Consider the following 15,395-nt stretch of genomic DNA (forward strand, 5'->3'; position numbering starts at 1 on the left):
AAGCCAAACCAAATGTGAAGACATAGCAAATGTAACGCCATGAGTGAAACACTTCAAACAGAACATTTGGTGGTGGCGTTACCCACCGTATAGGAAGTATTAGACCCAGACACGGCGCACAATTATCGTGGCGCTCCGAAGTCAAATTCCACATTAATGTATTCACACTTAGAATGTATGTCTTCATTGATTAAAGATATACTTTACTTCGTGTGTTGCACATCTAAGTCATCAATATGCATAAGTGTTAGGATGTGTGCCTGATCACAGGACATTTGAGGATTCCAAGATATTTAGCTCACACCATAACTTGCAAAATCTCTTCTCATCCAAGGGCTTGGTGAAGATATCTGCCAATTGCTCTTCAGTGTTGACGTGTATGATATCAATATCTTCCTTCACAACATGATCTCTGAGAAAGTGATGATGAATTTCAATGTGCTTTGTCTTCGAGTGCTGAACTGGGTTGTTGGCAATCTTGATGGCGCTTTCGTTGTCGCAGTAGAGTGGCACTTGCTTCAGATGAATGCCATAGTCCTTGAGTGTTTGCTTCATCCACAGAAGCTGAGTGCAGCAAGATCCATCATCAATGTATTCAGATTCAGCAGTGGAGAGAGATACACAGTTCTGCTTCTTTGAAGAGCAACATACAAGTGATCGTCCCAGAAAGTGACATGTGCCTGATGTAGACTTGCGATCCACCTTGTCACCAGCATAATCAGCATCCGAGAATCCAACCAGATCAAACTCTGAGCCCTTTGGGTACCATAATCCTAGAGTTGGGGTGTGAGCCAAATATCGAAGAATTCTCTTCACAGCTAAGTGATGCGACTCCTTTGGTGCCGCTTGAAATCGAGCACACACGCAAACACTAAGAATAATATCTGGCCTAGATGCACATAGATAAAGCAAAGAACCAATCATGGAGCAGTATACCTTTTGATCGAACTCTTTACCATTGTCGTCAGGACCCAGATGATGCTTGGGTGACATTGGCGTCGTGAAGCCTTTGCAGTCTTGCATACCGAACTTCTTCAGGCAATCTTTGAGATACTTCTTTGGAGATATGAAGATGCCGTTGCGTTGCTGTCGTATTTGAAGACCGATGAAGAACTTCAGCTCTCCCATCATGGACATCTGATATTGCTCTTGCATCATATATCCAAACTCTTCACTGTACTTCTGATTGGTGCAGCCGAAGATAATGTCATCCACATATATTTGGCACACAAACAGTTCACCATCATATGTCTTCGTGAAGAGAGTGGGGTCTAGGGAACCAGGTATGAAGCCTTTGCTCTTCAGGAAGTATTTGAGTGTGTCATACCAGGCCCGAGGGGCTTGTTTGAGGCCATACAGTGCCTTGTTGAGCTTGTATACCATGTCAGGATGTTTTGGATCTTCAAAGCCAGGCGGTTGTGCAACATACACTTCTTCTTCAATCTTGCCATTGAGAAAGGCGCTCTTCACATCCATTTGATATAGAAGTATGTTATGATGATTTGCATAGGCCAGCGGTATGCGTATGGCTTCAAGTCTAGCCACAGGAGCAAATGTTTCATCGAAGTCAATGCCTTCCACTTGAGTATATCCTTGAGCAACGAGACGAGCTTTGTTTCTGACAACTTGACCATGCTCATCTTGCTTGTTGCGGTATATCCATTTGGTGCCTATTATGTTGTGCTTCCGAGTATCAGGACGCTTAACCAGTTTCCATACATTACTCAGCTCAAACTGTTGAAGCTCTTCTTGCATAGCTTGAATCCATTTAGGTTCCATGAAGGCTTCTTCAACTTTCTTGGGTTCTGTTATTGAGACGAATGCGAAGTGCCCAGAGAAATTTGCCAGCTGATTTGCCCTTGATCGAGTGAGCGGACCGGGTGCATTGATGCTGTCAATTATTCTCTCAATCTGCACTTCATTGGCAACACGAGGATGTACACGAGGATGTACATTGGCACTGCATTGATGCTGATCATTGTCATTGTTAGTGGGATTGTCTTCAGGCTGAGCATTGTCTTCAGCTTGATCAGGTGCGGAGATGATAAGTTCCTCTTCAGGTTGAGCTTCAGAGGGTATGATTTCTCCAGTTCCCATTAGCTTGATTGATTCGCTGGATGGAACTTCATCTAGCACATTCGGCAGGTGTTCTCTTTGTGAACCGTTAGTCTCATCAAATCGCACATCCACTGTTTCAACCACTTTATAATGAAAGAGATTGAAGACTCTGTAGGAGTGCGAATACTTTCCATATCCAAGCATAAAACCTTCATGTGCTTTTGGTGCAAATTTTGAAGTGTGATGTGGATCCTTGATCCAGCACCTGGCGCCAAATACTCTGAAGTAACTGACATTTGGCTTCTTGCCAGTAAGGAGCTCATATGATGTCTTGTTCAAAAGCTTGTGAAGATAAACATGATTGATTGTATGGCATGCAGTATCAATGGCTTCAGGCCAGAATTTTCTTGGAGTCTTGTATTCATATAGCATCGTTCGGGCCATCTCAATGAGTGTTCTGTTCTTGCGTTCGACGATGCCATTCTGCTGTGGCGTGTATGGGGCTGAGAATTCATGTGTGATGCCCAAGGTATCAAGATATGTATCAAGGCCAGTGTTCTTGAATTCAGTGCCATTGTCACTTATGATGTGCTTTATCTTGGCGCCATAGTTGTTCATTGCTCGATTGGCGAAGCGTCTGAAGACATCCTGCACTTCAGTCTTGTAGAGGATTATGTGCACCCAAGTATATATAGAATAATCATCAACAGTGACAAAGCCATAGAGACAAGCATTAGTAGTGAGAGTTGAGTAATGAGTGGGACCGAAAATATCCATGTGGAGCAGTTTGAAGGGTCGAGTAGTTGTCATGATTGTCTTCGAGGGATGTTTGGCCCTCGTCATCTTCCCTGCTTCACAAGCACCGCATAAGTGATCTTTCTTGAACTTGACGCCCTCGATGCCTATGACATGCTTCTTCTTTGCAAGGGTGTGGAGGTTCCTCATGCCAGCATGCCCAAGCCTCCGATGCCAGAGCCAGCATTCTGAAGCTTTTGCTAGAAGACATACAACAAGCTGTGGTCCTGCTGAGAAATCTACCACGTACAAATCATCTTTCCGATACCCTTCAAACACTAGAGACTTGTCAGATTCCATTAGAACAAGGCAACGATATTTTCCAAATATTATGACCATGTTCAAATCGCAAAGCATTGAGACAGACATTAAGTTGAAGCCAAGGGATTCAACAAGCATGACTTTATCCATGTGTTGATCCTTTGAGATTGCAACTCTACCTAGACCCAATACCTTACTTTTACCAGTGTCAGCAAATGTGATGTGGCTCTTGTCGGATGGACGTAAGGTTGAGTCCATAAGAAGGCTTCTTTTGCCAGTCATGTGGTTGGTACACCCACTATCAATAATCCATTCTGAAGACGCTGGTGTCGTACCCTACAGTGCAGTTAGGGGGATAGGCTTCACGAAGAGAATTGTGAAGCAAAAACATTTGACGAACCAGTGGGTTATGAAAGCTTAGATCCAGATTAGGACTGATAGGGAGAGTAGCAAGCGATTCAGGAACGAAGTACATAGTAAGACCATTCGGGCATTTGATCTTGCGCCTCACAAGATGTTTAAGGTCCCCAGCAATAGCGTCAGACGATTTTGGTTTTCTGCTGGAGACCTTTCCCTGCAAAAGAGAGTTAAGCCTTCTTAGCCACCCACATCTTCAAGGGTGGCTTGGAAGCAATAAGTCTAAGTGCAGCGTCTGAGAACTTTGGCTTTGGAGATCTAGCAAAAAGTCTTGCAGGCGGACAATAGTACTCATAAGAATAAGCAGAATAGTTCTTGGTCTTATGAACATCGCGGTTTGATGAACCACGCTCATATTCATAGGCCTGAGTATGGTTTCCCTGCAAAACATTTGCGTTAGTGCGACTCAGGTGAGTCCTCTGTCTGTATGAAGCCTTTGGGCCGTATGAAGCCTGTGGTCTGGGGTTAATCTTCTTCATCTGTGGTGTCATGACGACATTCACAGGAAGATTTTCCAAACACCTTTTGGGCACTCAGATCTTCTTCATAGGTGGTCCATTCCTGCAGTTAGTACCAATGTACCTGGCAAACACTTCACCATTCTGATTCTTAAATAGTTTATAGTTTGCATCAAAGAATTCATCAATGACAATGGGGTTAGCACAAGTGAAGCCAGACAGATTGGATGGATCTGCTGAAGGTTCCTTTGCAGCAACCCATGTGGTTTTGGGGTACTGTTCAGGTTTCCAGTAAGAGCCATCAACATTCATTTTCCTTACGAACCCAACACCCTCTTTCCTCGGGTTTTGGTTCAGAATCTGCCTTTTGAGGACATCACATAGTGTCTGATGCCCTTTAAGGCTTTTGTACATCCCATTTTCAAGCAATGTCTTCAATCTAGCATTCTCATCAGCAATAGCAGTGGTATCCTCAGCAGAGGGGTTAGTTACCACATCAACAGTTGAAGATATTGCAACAGTAGCAGCAGTAGAACATTCAGCAACAGAAGTAGCACTATCACGCTCAATGCATTTAAGACATGGTGGTTCAAATCCTTCCTGAGCGGAACTGATCTGTTCGGCGTGAAGTGACTCATTTTCCTTTTGAAGATCTTCATGAGCCGCTCTCAATTTCTCAAGATCTTGCTTCCTTTGAAGATAATCATAGGAAAGCTTTTCATGAGTTGTTGAGAGCGTTTCATGACGAATTTCAAGTTCCTCATACTTAACGTGAAGATTTTTTATGTCTTCAATTAAGGACTCAGATCAAGTCATTTCAGCGCCCAACAGATCATCGCTTTTGTCTAACAGTTTTTGAATATGTTCCATGGCTTTCTGTTGTTCAGTTGCAATTTTAGCAAGTGTTTTGTAGCTGGGTCTTGAACCACAATCAGAGTCATCGTCACTAGATGTTTGATAGTGATTAGTGCGTGTGTTTACCTTGGCACCGCGTGCCATGAAGCAGTAGGTAGGAGCAGAGTAGTCCTTGTCATTCGCATCGGTGTCGGTGGTGAAGTCATTGTCTTCAGTGTTGAAGATAGACTTGGCAACGTATTCTGTAGCCAGACTTGCAACGCCAGAATCAGACTCCACCTCCGCCTCCTCAGAAGCGGACTGCTCCTCTGAATCCATTTCCTTGCCAACAAATGCACGTGCCTTGCCAGATGAGCTCTTCTTGCGTGATGAAGACTTTGAGGAAGATTTGGAAGAAGACTTTGAGTATTTCTTCTTCTTCTTGTCGTTAGAGTCATATTCCTTGCTCTTCTTCTTCTTTCTGTTCTCATTGTCCCACTGCGGACACTCAGAGATGAAGTGTCCAGTTTTCTTGCACTTGTGGCATGTTTTCTTCTTGTAGTCATGAGCAGAAGCTTCATCATCCTTGAGCTTGATCGTGAAGACTTTCTGAAGACTTTCTTCTTGGTGAATTTTTGGAACTTCTTCACAAGCATAGCAAGTTACTTTCCAATGTCTTCAGGATCATCAGAACTGCTGTCAGATTCTTCTTTAGATGAGGAGGCACCTTTTGCCTTCAAGGCACGAGTTCGCCCAGAGTTTGGACCGTAGATATCTCTTTTCTCAGAAAGCTGAAACTCATGTGAGTTGAGCCTCTCAAGTATGTCGGACGGATCAAGTGTCTTGAAATCAGGTTGTTCTTGAATCATCAGGGCTAGGGTGTCAAACGAACTGTCAAGTGATCTCAGTAGTGTCTTGACGACTTCATGCTTGGTGATCTCAGTAGCGCCGAGGGCTTGAAGCTCATTTGTGATGTCAGTGAGTCGATCAAACGTGAGCTGGACATTCTCATTGTCATTTCGCTTGAAGCGGTTGAAGAGGTTGCGAAGGACACTGATTCTCTGATCTCTCTGGGTTGAGACGCCTTCGTTGACCTTGGAGAGCCAGTCCCAGACCAGCTTAGATGTTTCCAAAGCACTCACACGGCCATACTGTCCTTTGTTCAGATGACCACATATGATGTTCTTGGCAGTAGAGTCCAGTTGAACGAACTTCTTGACATCAGCAGCAGTGACACCTTCTCCAGCCTTGGGAACGCCGTTCTTGACGACATACCACAGGTCGACGTCAATGGCTTCAAGATGCATGCGCATCTTATTCTTCCAGTAGGGATATTCAGTTCCATCGAAAACGGGGCACGCAACGGTGACTTTAATTATCCCTGCAGTCGACATAGCTAAAACTCCAGGTGGTTAAACCGAATCACACAGAACAAGGGAGCACCAGGCTCTGATACCAATTGAAAGTGCGTTATATCGACTAGAGGGGGGTGATTAGGCGATTATTATGAAAGTCTTCAAAACGTGGAAGTTATGAAGACAAACAGTAGAAATGAACCTATTACCCTGTAGCGGAAGGTATACTACACTAGGCAAGCCATAGTCAAGTATTCAATAGAGTGAAAGCACAATGACTAATAGCTGCAATGTAGTAAGGATCAAGTAGGAAGATATTATGAAGCCAAACAGAACAAGCAGTCACTCAGTGAAGATAAAAGATAGTGCAATCATACAATGACTTCACAAGGAGTAACAGTACGTAAAGAGAAGGGAAGGATGAAACCAGTGACTCGTTGAAGACAATGATGTGTTGGACCAGTTCCAGTTGCTGTGACAACTGTACATCTGGTTAGGGCGGCTAGGTATTTAAACCTGAGGACACACAGTCCCGGACACCCAGTCCTGAACACGCAGCTCAGGACACCCAGTCCTCACCGTATTCCCCTTGAGCTAAGGTCACACAGACCTCGCCCAATCACTCTGGTAAGTCTTCAAGGTAGACTCCCAAACCTTCACAGACTTCGTTCACCGGCAATCCACAATGTCTCTTGGATGCTCAGAACGCGATGCCTAACCGGCTGGAGGATGCACAGTCCTCAAGTGTAATAAGTCTTCAGATCACACAAACAAGACGACTTAAGTGATGCCTAATTCTCTTTGGCTCTGTGTGGTTAGGGCTTTATCCTCGCAAGGAATTATCTCTCTCAAAGGCTTCGAGGTGGGTTGCTCTCAAACGACAAATGCCGTACTCTGAATCTGAGCAGCCAACCATTTATGGTTGTAGGGGGTGGGCTATTTATAGCCACTAGGCAACCCGACCTGATTTGTCCGAAATGACCCTGGGTCACTAAGGAACTGACACGTGTTCCAACGGTCAGATTTCAAACTCACACGGCAACTTTACTTGGGCTACAAGCAAAGCTGACTTGTCCGACTCTGGACAAGATTCGCTCTCATTGTCTTCACTCGAAGACATAGGTTTTTGGTTTAGGCATCACTTCAGTCATTCTGACTGGTTCTCTTGGACCCCACTTAACAGTACGGTGGACCAATATCTGAGTTACCAAGGACCATTGGAGAAGCCAGAAACTTGAAATCACCCATCATGATAGAAATATCCGGAATCTCATAGTTTGCGAGCAAACATTTACCCGGTGAGACAACTGCTAATAGTTTATGCAAAACTTGAGAAGACAACTCATGCTTAGATGCAAAAGGTCTTGAGAGGAAACAATGCGATGCACCAGTGTCAAAAAGTACTTTTGCAGGAACATCATTAACAGGAAGGTTACCCATGATGACATCTGACGAGTCCTCTGCCTGAGCTGCATTCATCAAGTTGACCTTGGCATGCTTGGGGTTATGCTTGACCATAGCTGTACTTGCCGATCTCATAGGAGGAGGAGGAGGGAGACACCTCTGTTTGAAGCATTTGTTGGCATAGTGACCCTTCTGTTGGCACTTGTTGCACGTGACCTCTGAAAGCAGACGGTGATACGGAGCACTTGATCTTGGGGGTTGAGACGAAGTCTTGTTCAAAAAGCGGGGGTGGGGGGGGGGGGAAGATCCACTGCCACCTTTGCTCTTCTGCTGATAAGGCTAACGGAACGGAGGAGGAGGAAGCTAATACTTCTGTTGCTTAGCCACTTGAGTTGAGGAAGAAGGAGTAGCATCTATGACTCGCTTCTTGGAAGCATCGCACTTCAGTTGAGCAGTATCTTGCTTCATTGCCATGTTGTAAAACTCATCGTACCTCTTGGGCTCAAAGAGAACGAGAGCTAGCTGGATTTCTTCTTTGAGACCACCCCTGAACTGGTATATCATGCTCTTCTCGTCAGGGACGTCCTGCTTAGCAAAACGAGCGAGCTTCTGAAACATCTTGTTTTACTCGTAAACAGACATAGAGCCTTGCTTCAGGTTGCGGAATTCCTCACGCTTGCTTTCAACCACGCTCTGAGGAATATGATGAGCTTTGAAGTCTTGACGGAATTCATCCCAGGTAATCACACGGCCTCCTCTGGAATCTTTGTACTGCTAAAACCATTCTGCAGCTTGGTCTTTGAGTTGGAAGGAAGCGAACTTGACAAAGTCCTTAGGCCTGACGTTACTGCACTCGAAATGCTCGCATATGTCCATGAGCCAATCATCAGCGTCTGTTGCCTCAACACAATTGCTGAAGGTCTTTGGCTGGTTAGCAAGGAACTAGTTGAGTGTAGCAAAGTGATTCTGATTGTTGCCTTGGCCCTGGTTCCCTTGATTGCGCTCTTGAAGAAGTTGCATGGTCAGCTGCGTGTTTGCATTGGTAGCGGCCATCACAGCTTGCCATGCCTCCGGCGGTGGAGGTGGTGGTGGCGGATCAGGATTCAGAGTCGTGCGCGTTGGAGGAGCCATCCTGAACAGGTTGACATCCATTAGCACATTGACAGACAAATATTGAAGCTGAATCAAACGGGTTGAAATTGCAACATATAGTCTTCACATCCGAACAAAATGAACGAATGCATTCCAATTGAAATGGTCACATATCTATAAATTGAGAAGCCACTTAGAATTGAGGTAGAAGAAAAACAACAAGGTATGGAACAAGAACGAATACTTGTTGAGGATCACCCAATCTCAAACCAAATATCCGCGGAAGAAGGACTAGAGCTACAAGAATTCCCACCTATGAAACTCCCGAACCTTTCCGGTTATGCAATCAGGTGTTGGGGATACAGGGGAAGCATAAAATCTCACCCAAATCTAGCAAATCCTACATCCAGCTGTATCCATCCTTCAACACATAACCGAGAAAAACTTCGGAAATCATTTACCTCAACCTTCGAAAAGCATCCGTTATACAAGTTATGGCAATACTCCCAAACTCCCGCCCCAGTACTGGGTGGCGTCGAGGTTATCTCACCAACAACTGCATAAAAGAGATTTTCGATGTCGGCGAAACTCAGGTATTCCAGAATCTCAACGATAAAATTGTGACGACAGCACCTCGGAGCTCAACTCCCCGGGACACTGCCACAACCCCTAAATGACAGGAGGCACCAAGAACAATGTTCTCGTCACAAATCGATCGGAAGATTCCAAGATACCCGCATGATCCTAAATTTTTTTAGTGAAATTTGAGAAGAGAAGAGTCAAAACTCTACGTCAGGATGCCTTACCAGAGCTATAAAGGGACTGGGGAGTAAAAAGAATTCCTAAACTCTCTGATATATATAATCCTAAATGACTCAAAACATTTTTCTAGACTCAACAACGCCAACGATTCGATCAAGCAGGGGGCTCCTAACATCGGGGAAGGCTCTGATACCAACTTGGTACGCCCTCGATGCGGCTATATCTCCTACGTGTCGAAGCACGACTTAGAGGCATAACCGCATTGAAAGCAATGTCACAAGTAAGGTAATCTTCACAACAACCCATGTAAATAGATAAAAGGGGAAAGGATACATAGTTGGCTTACACTCGCCACGTCACACAAATACATGAATAACATTACAATCATCAAATACACTCATGGTCCGACTACGGTACCAAAATAAAAGATCAACCCCAACATGCGACACGGTCCCCGATCGCCCCAACTAGGCACCACTACTGATCATCTGGGAAAGACACATAGTAACGGCGAGAGTCTTCATCGAACTTCCACTTGAGCTCAAGCGCATCGTCTGGAACGGTATCATCGGTCGCTGCATCTGGTTTTGGAAGTAAACTGTGAGTCACGGGGACTCAGCAATCTCGCACCCTCGCGATCAAGACTATTTAAGCTTATAGGTAAGGCAATGTAATATGTGGAGCTGCAGCAAGCGACTAGCATATATGGCGGCTAACCTGTTCGCAAAAGAGAGCGAGAAGAGAAGGCAAAGGACGAATGAGGAACTATGATCAAGAAGTGATCCTATAACAACCTACGCCAAGCATTACTCCAACACCGTGTTCACTTCTTGGACTCCGCCGAGAAGAGACCATCATGGTTACACACGCGGTTGATTCATTTTAATTAAGTTAAGTTTCATGTTATCTACAACCGGACATTAACAAATTCCCATCTGCCCATAACCGCGGGCACGGCTTTCGAAAGTTCAAATCCCTGCAGGGGAGTCCCAACATAGCCCATCACAAGCTCTCACTGTCAACGAAGGATATTACTTCTCCCGAGACATTCCGATCAGACTCGGCATCTCGGTATTACAATACATCCTCGACAATGGTAAAACAAGTCCAGCAACACTGCCCGAATATGCCGACAAATCTCGACAGGAGCTGCACATATCTCGTTCTCAGGGCACACTCAGATTGTCCAAACTTCCGGTAGGCCAGCCCAGAGTTGCCCCTGGTGGCCACCGGCGGCTGACGAGGTGGACCAACACTCAGAGGAGCACTGGCCCGGGGGGGGGGGGGTTTAAATAAAGATGACCCTCGGGCTCCGGAAACCCAAGGGAAAAAGAGGCTAGGTGGAAAATGGTAAAACCAAGGTTGCGCATTGCTGGAGGAGTTATATTCAAGGCAAACTGTCAAGGGGTTCCCATTATAACCCAACCGCGTAAGGAACGCAAAATCCGGGAACATAACACCGATATGACGGAAACTAGGGCGGCAAGAGTGGAACAAAACACTAGGCAAAAGGCCGAGCCTTCCACCCTTTACCAAGTATATAGGTGCATTAAGATAACAAGATAATATGGTGATATCCCAACAATAAACAATGTTCCAACAAGGAACGATCTCCAATCTTCACCTGCAACTAGCAACGCTATAAGAGGGGCTGAGCAAAGCGGTAACATAGCCAATCAAGGGTTTGCTAGGACATTGTGGGTTAGAGGTTTGACATGGCAATTTGGGAGGCATGATAAGCAAGTGGTAAGGCATCTTAGCATAGGCATAGCAAAAGAGCGAGCATCTAGCAAGCAAAGATAGAAGTGATTTCGAGGGTATGATCATCTTGCCTGCAAAGTTGTCAGAGTTGACTTGATCCTCATAAGCAAACTCAACGGGCTCCTTGTTAGCGAACTCGTCTCCCGGCTCTACCCAAACAAGACAAACAAGCAAAAGGAACACAATCAACCACGTGCAATGCTCAAACAACAAGATGCAAACATGGTATGCTATGCGAGATGCGATATGTGATACATATGCAAGATTTGACAAGGAATGATTGAACCTGGCCTCAACTTGGAAATCCAAGAGTGCCACTGGAAAGGTGAGGTGATTTCGGTCGAAATCGATATAAAGATCACCGGAATCGGATGCACGGTTTGGAAATGGCAAGCAAAACAAATATGGCACCGGTCTGCGATAATCAGCAAGTAGCCATATAAATGCATCAAGATAAATATGCTACAGCACTCCAACATGACAACAAAATACATGGAAGGGATACACTCATGATGCTTGAGAAAAGATGAAGACCGAGCTACGGCTAGTTCATCCATTAACAGGTTCAAACAAGCATGGCAAAAGTGCAAATGATAACAGGTTTCAGAATTAGTGAAATTAACACAAGTCTGGAATTTAACATCAGGAAGCACACTTTAGAGCATGAAAACTACATGCTACAAGAACTTAACATGGCAAAGCAACGCATGGAATGAAGCTACTCAAAGCACTTAACAAAAGTCCCTTAGTGACCTTGAGCCAAAAGGGATCAGAAAATACAATTGCAAGCATGTGAACATGGCAAAAACATAAACAGATTATAGACTTAGAGAAAAATTGGAACATGCAAATCAGTTAACGAGTAGGCATGTTTACGAGCTCGATGCACTCACTACAGAGCATGGCATGACAAACTAAGCATACACCCATCAATAATACATGGCATATAAGCTAGACATGGCAAAAACAACATCATAGCATGCACGGATACATAGAAACATCCTCGGCAAAATCGCTAACAAGTCAACAATCTGCCAGGATTCACGAAATAACAAAAGTAGCGCTCGATTACTCAATCTAGGGTGCTCAATAAAAGCAAACAAAGACATGGATTGAAATAGCACCACAAGGTTAACAAAACATCCTTACTGATCATCCTCAAAAGAGGCACAGATCACTAGGAAACAACATGAACATATGGCATACCGACAAAAACAGAACAAGGACTTAGTGAAATTCTAAGTCACTGAAATCAGCATACCGATTACGCTAATTTGCAATCTTGTACTAGTCACCACACATATCACAAAAATACATGGTAAGCACCTCTGTAAAGATGGCATGACATATAACAAAACACATGTAGAACTCAGGAGCATATCATGCACACATTAATTATGGCAAAAATGACAAATGTCTATTTGATGAAACAGATCTGACAAGTTTATCACATAGCCCTCTTCCAACAGCATTTCGGGCATCAAGATGAGCTCAAATGAAAATGATGCAATGAGACGAACATTTTGATATGCTACACGCGCAAATTGGAGCTACAGACGCAGAGATATGAGATGCCAAAGTTTGCAAAATAATTAGGGTTTCGGGGGTGAAAAAGGTCAACCGAGATCTAGATCCAGATCCAGCCGGATCACTGTAGCAGGCACGTGGCCGCAGTACTGTAGCTAGCGCGAGGTTCGCCGGAGACGTCGGGGAAGAAGAGGCGGCCGGCGGGGACGGCGAGGTCGCCGGAGTTGGAAGGAGGCGGCGGTGAGCTTCGGGCCGACGGGCGGCAGAGGAGGTCGCCGGAGTTGCTGGAGCGCCTTGAGGCCCGGCGAGCTCACTGCGGCGGCGGGGTGAGGTCCGGTCGGCGAGGTCGGAGGAGAATGGCGCGGACCGGTGAGCAGCTCCGGCGGGCGGCACGGCGAGCCGAACGGCGGCACGGGGGCGAGCTCCTCGGGCGGCGACTGGAGCTGGCGGCGGCGGGGTAGATGGGCTATGGGGGGCCCGGTTTGGGCCGAACGGGCCTCGCGGTGGAGAAGTGCGGTGGTGCCACGTGGCGGGATGCCACTGGTGCGGGGCGGCGGCGCGGTGGTGTCCGGCCGTACCGGACGTGTCCGGCGTGGCGAGAGGGAGAGGATCTAGGTTTAGGGTAGGGAGAGACCCGGGAATTTCGAAAGGGGATCTAGTTTTATAGGTAGTAGGAGCTAGGAGGCTCCAAATTGAGCACGGTTTTCGGCCACGCGATCGTGATCGAACGCTCTAGGTGATGGAAGGGTCTTTGGTGGGTTTTGGGCCAAATTGGAAGGGTGTTGGGCTGCAACACAAACGAGGCCTTCTCGGTCCCTCAGTTAATCGTTGGAGTATCAAACGAAGTCCAAATGGCACGAAACTTGACAGGTGGTCTACCGGTAGTAAACCAAGGCCGCATGGCAAGTCTCGGTCCAATCCGGAAATGTTTAACCCCCACACACGAAAAGAGGTAGAAAGGACCACCGGAGGAGATAGGAGCGCCGGAATGCAAAACGGACTACGGGGAAAATGCTCGGATGCATGAGACGAACACGTATGCAAATGCAATGCACATGATGACATGATACGAGATGCATGAAAAAGGCAACAACACACAAAGACAAAAACCCGAACCCGAGGAAAAATAAAATAACTTAGCGCCGGAAACGGCAAGAGTTGGGATACATATAAGGTAAATTACACCCGGGGTGTTACATCTTGCCTCTCTTCCTTCTTCTCACATCGAGACCTTCTCGATCATCGAACACTTCATCCACACAAAACTTCAACAGAAAACTCGGTAAGATCCGTTAGTATAATAGAGCAAATCACCACTCTAAGTACTGTTGCAAACCAATTCATATTTTGTTTTTGCATTGTGTCTATTGTAATATAACTTTTCCATGGCTTAATCCACTGATATAAATCATTAGTTTCATGAAAACAAGCAAACTATGTATCAAAAACAGAATCTGTCTAAAATAGAAGAGTCTGTAATAATCTGAACATTCACCATACTTCTGATACTTGAAAAATTGTACCAAAATTAGGAAAAATAAAAAATTCGTATAGAAAGACAGTGCAAAAAGAATCAGAACCATTTGACGTTCCAGTAAAAAAAATGTAAAATTGCGCACTATAGCCAAAGTTTCTGTCTTGCACCGTACAAACCAACAAGCAAAGTAAACATCCTAAAGGCAAACATTGGCATATTATTTTTATAATACAATGGAATTTTACAAGGGGACAATTATTTTTATTGAAAAGTTTCTGTAATCAAGATTCACAAAGTTTCTGTGAGCATGAACAAAGTTCAAAGCTAGCTCCCACTTCAACAATGCTCGTCTTTCTCACTTTCGCTTTTCTTTTTGAAAAAGTTTTGGGTTCCCCTCTTTATTTTTGTTGTTTTAAAACTATATGAAAGCACTCAACAGAAATCAATGACTCTCTAAAACTTCCGGGTTGTCTCCCTGGCAGCGCTTTCTTTAAAGCCATTAAGCTAGGCATATAGTGCTCAAGTAGTGAATCCACCCGGATCTCAAGGTATATCAAAGACAATTTTAATTAACAATGATTTATAATTTAGTAGTGAGCACAAAGTAACATATATAATGCAACAATGAAGTCTCACTCTCTTCCTATGCATCGGCATGTCATAAAAGAACAATTCATGCACACATAGTAAAGGCCAATGCATAGTATAAATAGTTTCTTGCAATTTTATCATATTGGAAACATAGAGAGGTGGAGATATAGTTCCTCTCTCATAATAATTGCAAGTAGGAGTAGCAAGCACATGCATATTATATCTATCAAAATCATCATGTGTAGTAGTAAAAGGCAACCCATCAATATAATCCTTAATAAGCACAAACTTCTCCGATATAGTGTAGTTTGGAGAATTCAAAAAGATAATAGGACTATCATGTGTGGGTGCAATAGCAACAATTTCATGTTTAACATAAGGAACTATAGCAAGTTCATCTACATAAGCATAATTCATATTGGCATCTTGGCCACAAGCATAGCAAGCATCATCAAAAAGGGATATTTTAAAAGAGTCAACGGGATCATAGCAATTATCATAGCATTCATCCTTCGGTAAGCACTGAGGGAAATTAAAAAATGTATGAGTTGAAGAGTTACTCTCATTAGAAGGTGGGCATGGGTGATCAATCCGCTCTTCCTC

Source organism: Triticum urartu, chromosome 3 (assembly GCF_003073215.2).
Source record: "Triticum urartu cultivar G1812 chromosome 3, Tu2.1, whole genome shotgun sequence".
NCBI classification, from domain to species: domain Eukaryota; kingdom Viridiplantae; phylum Streptophyta; class Magnoliopsida; order Poales; family Poaceae; genus Triticum; species Triticum urartu.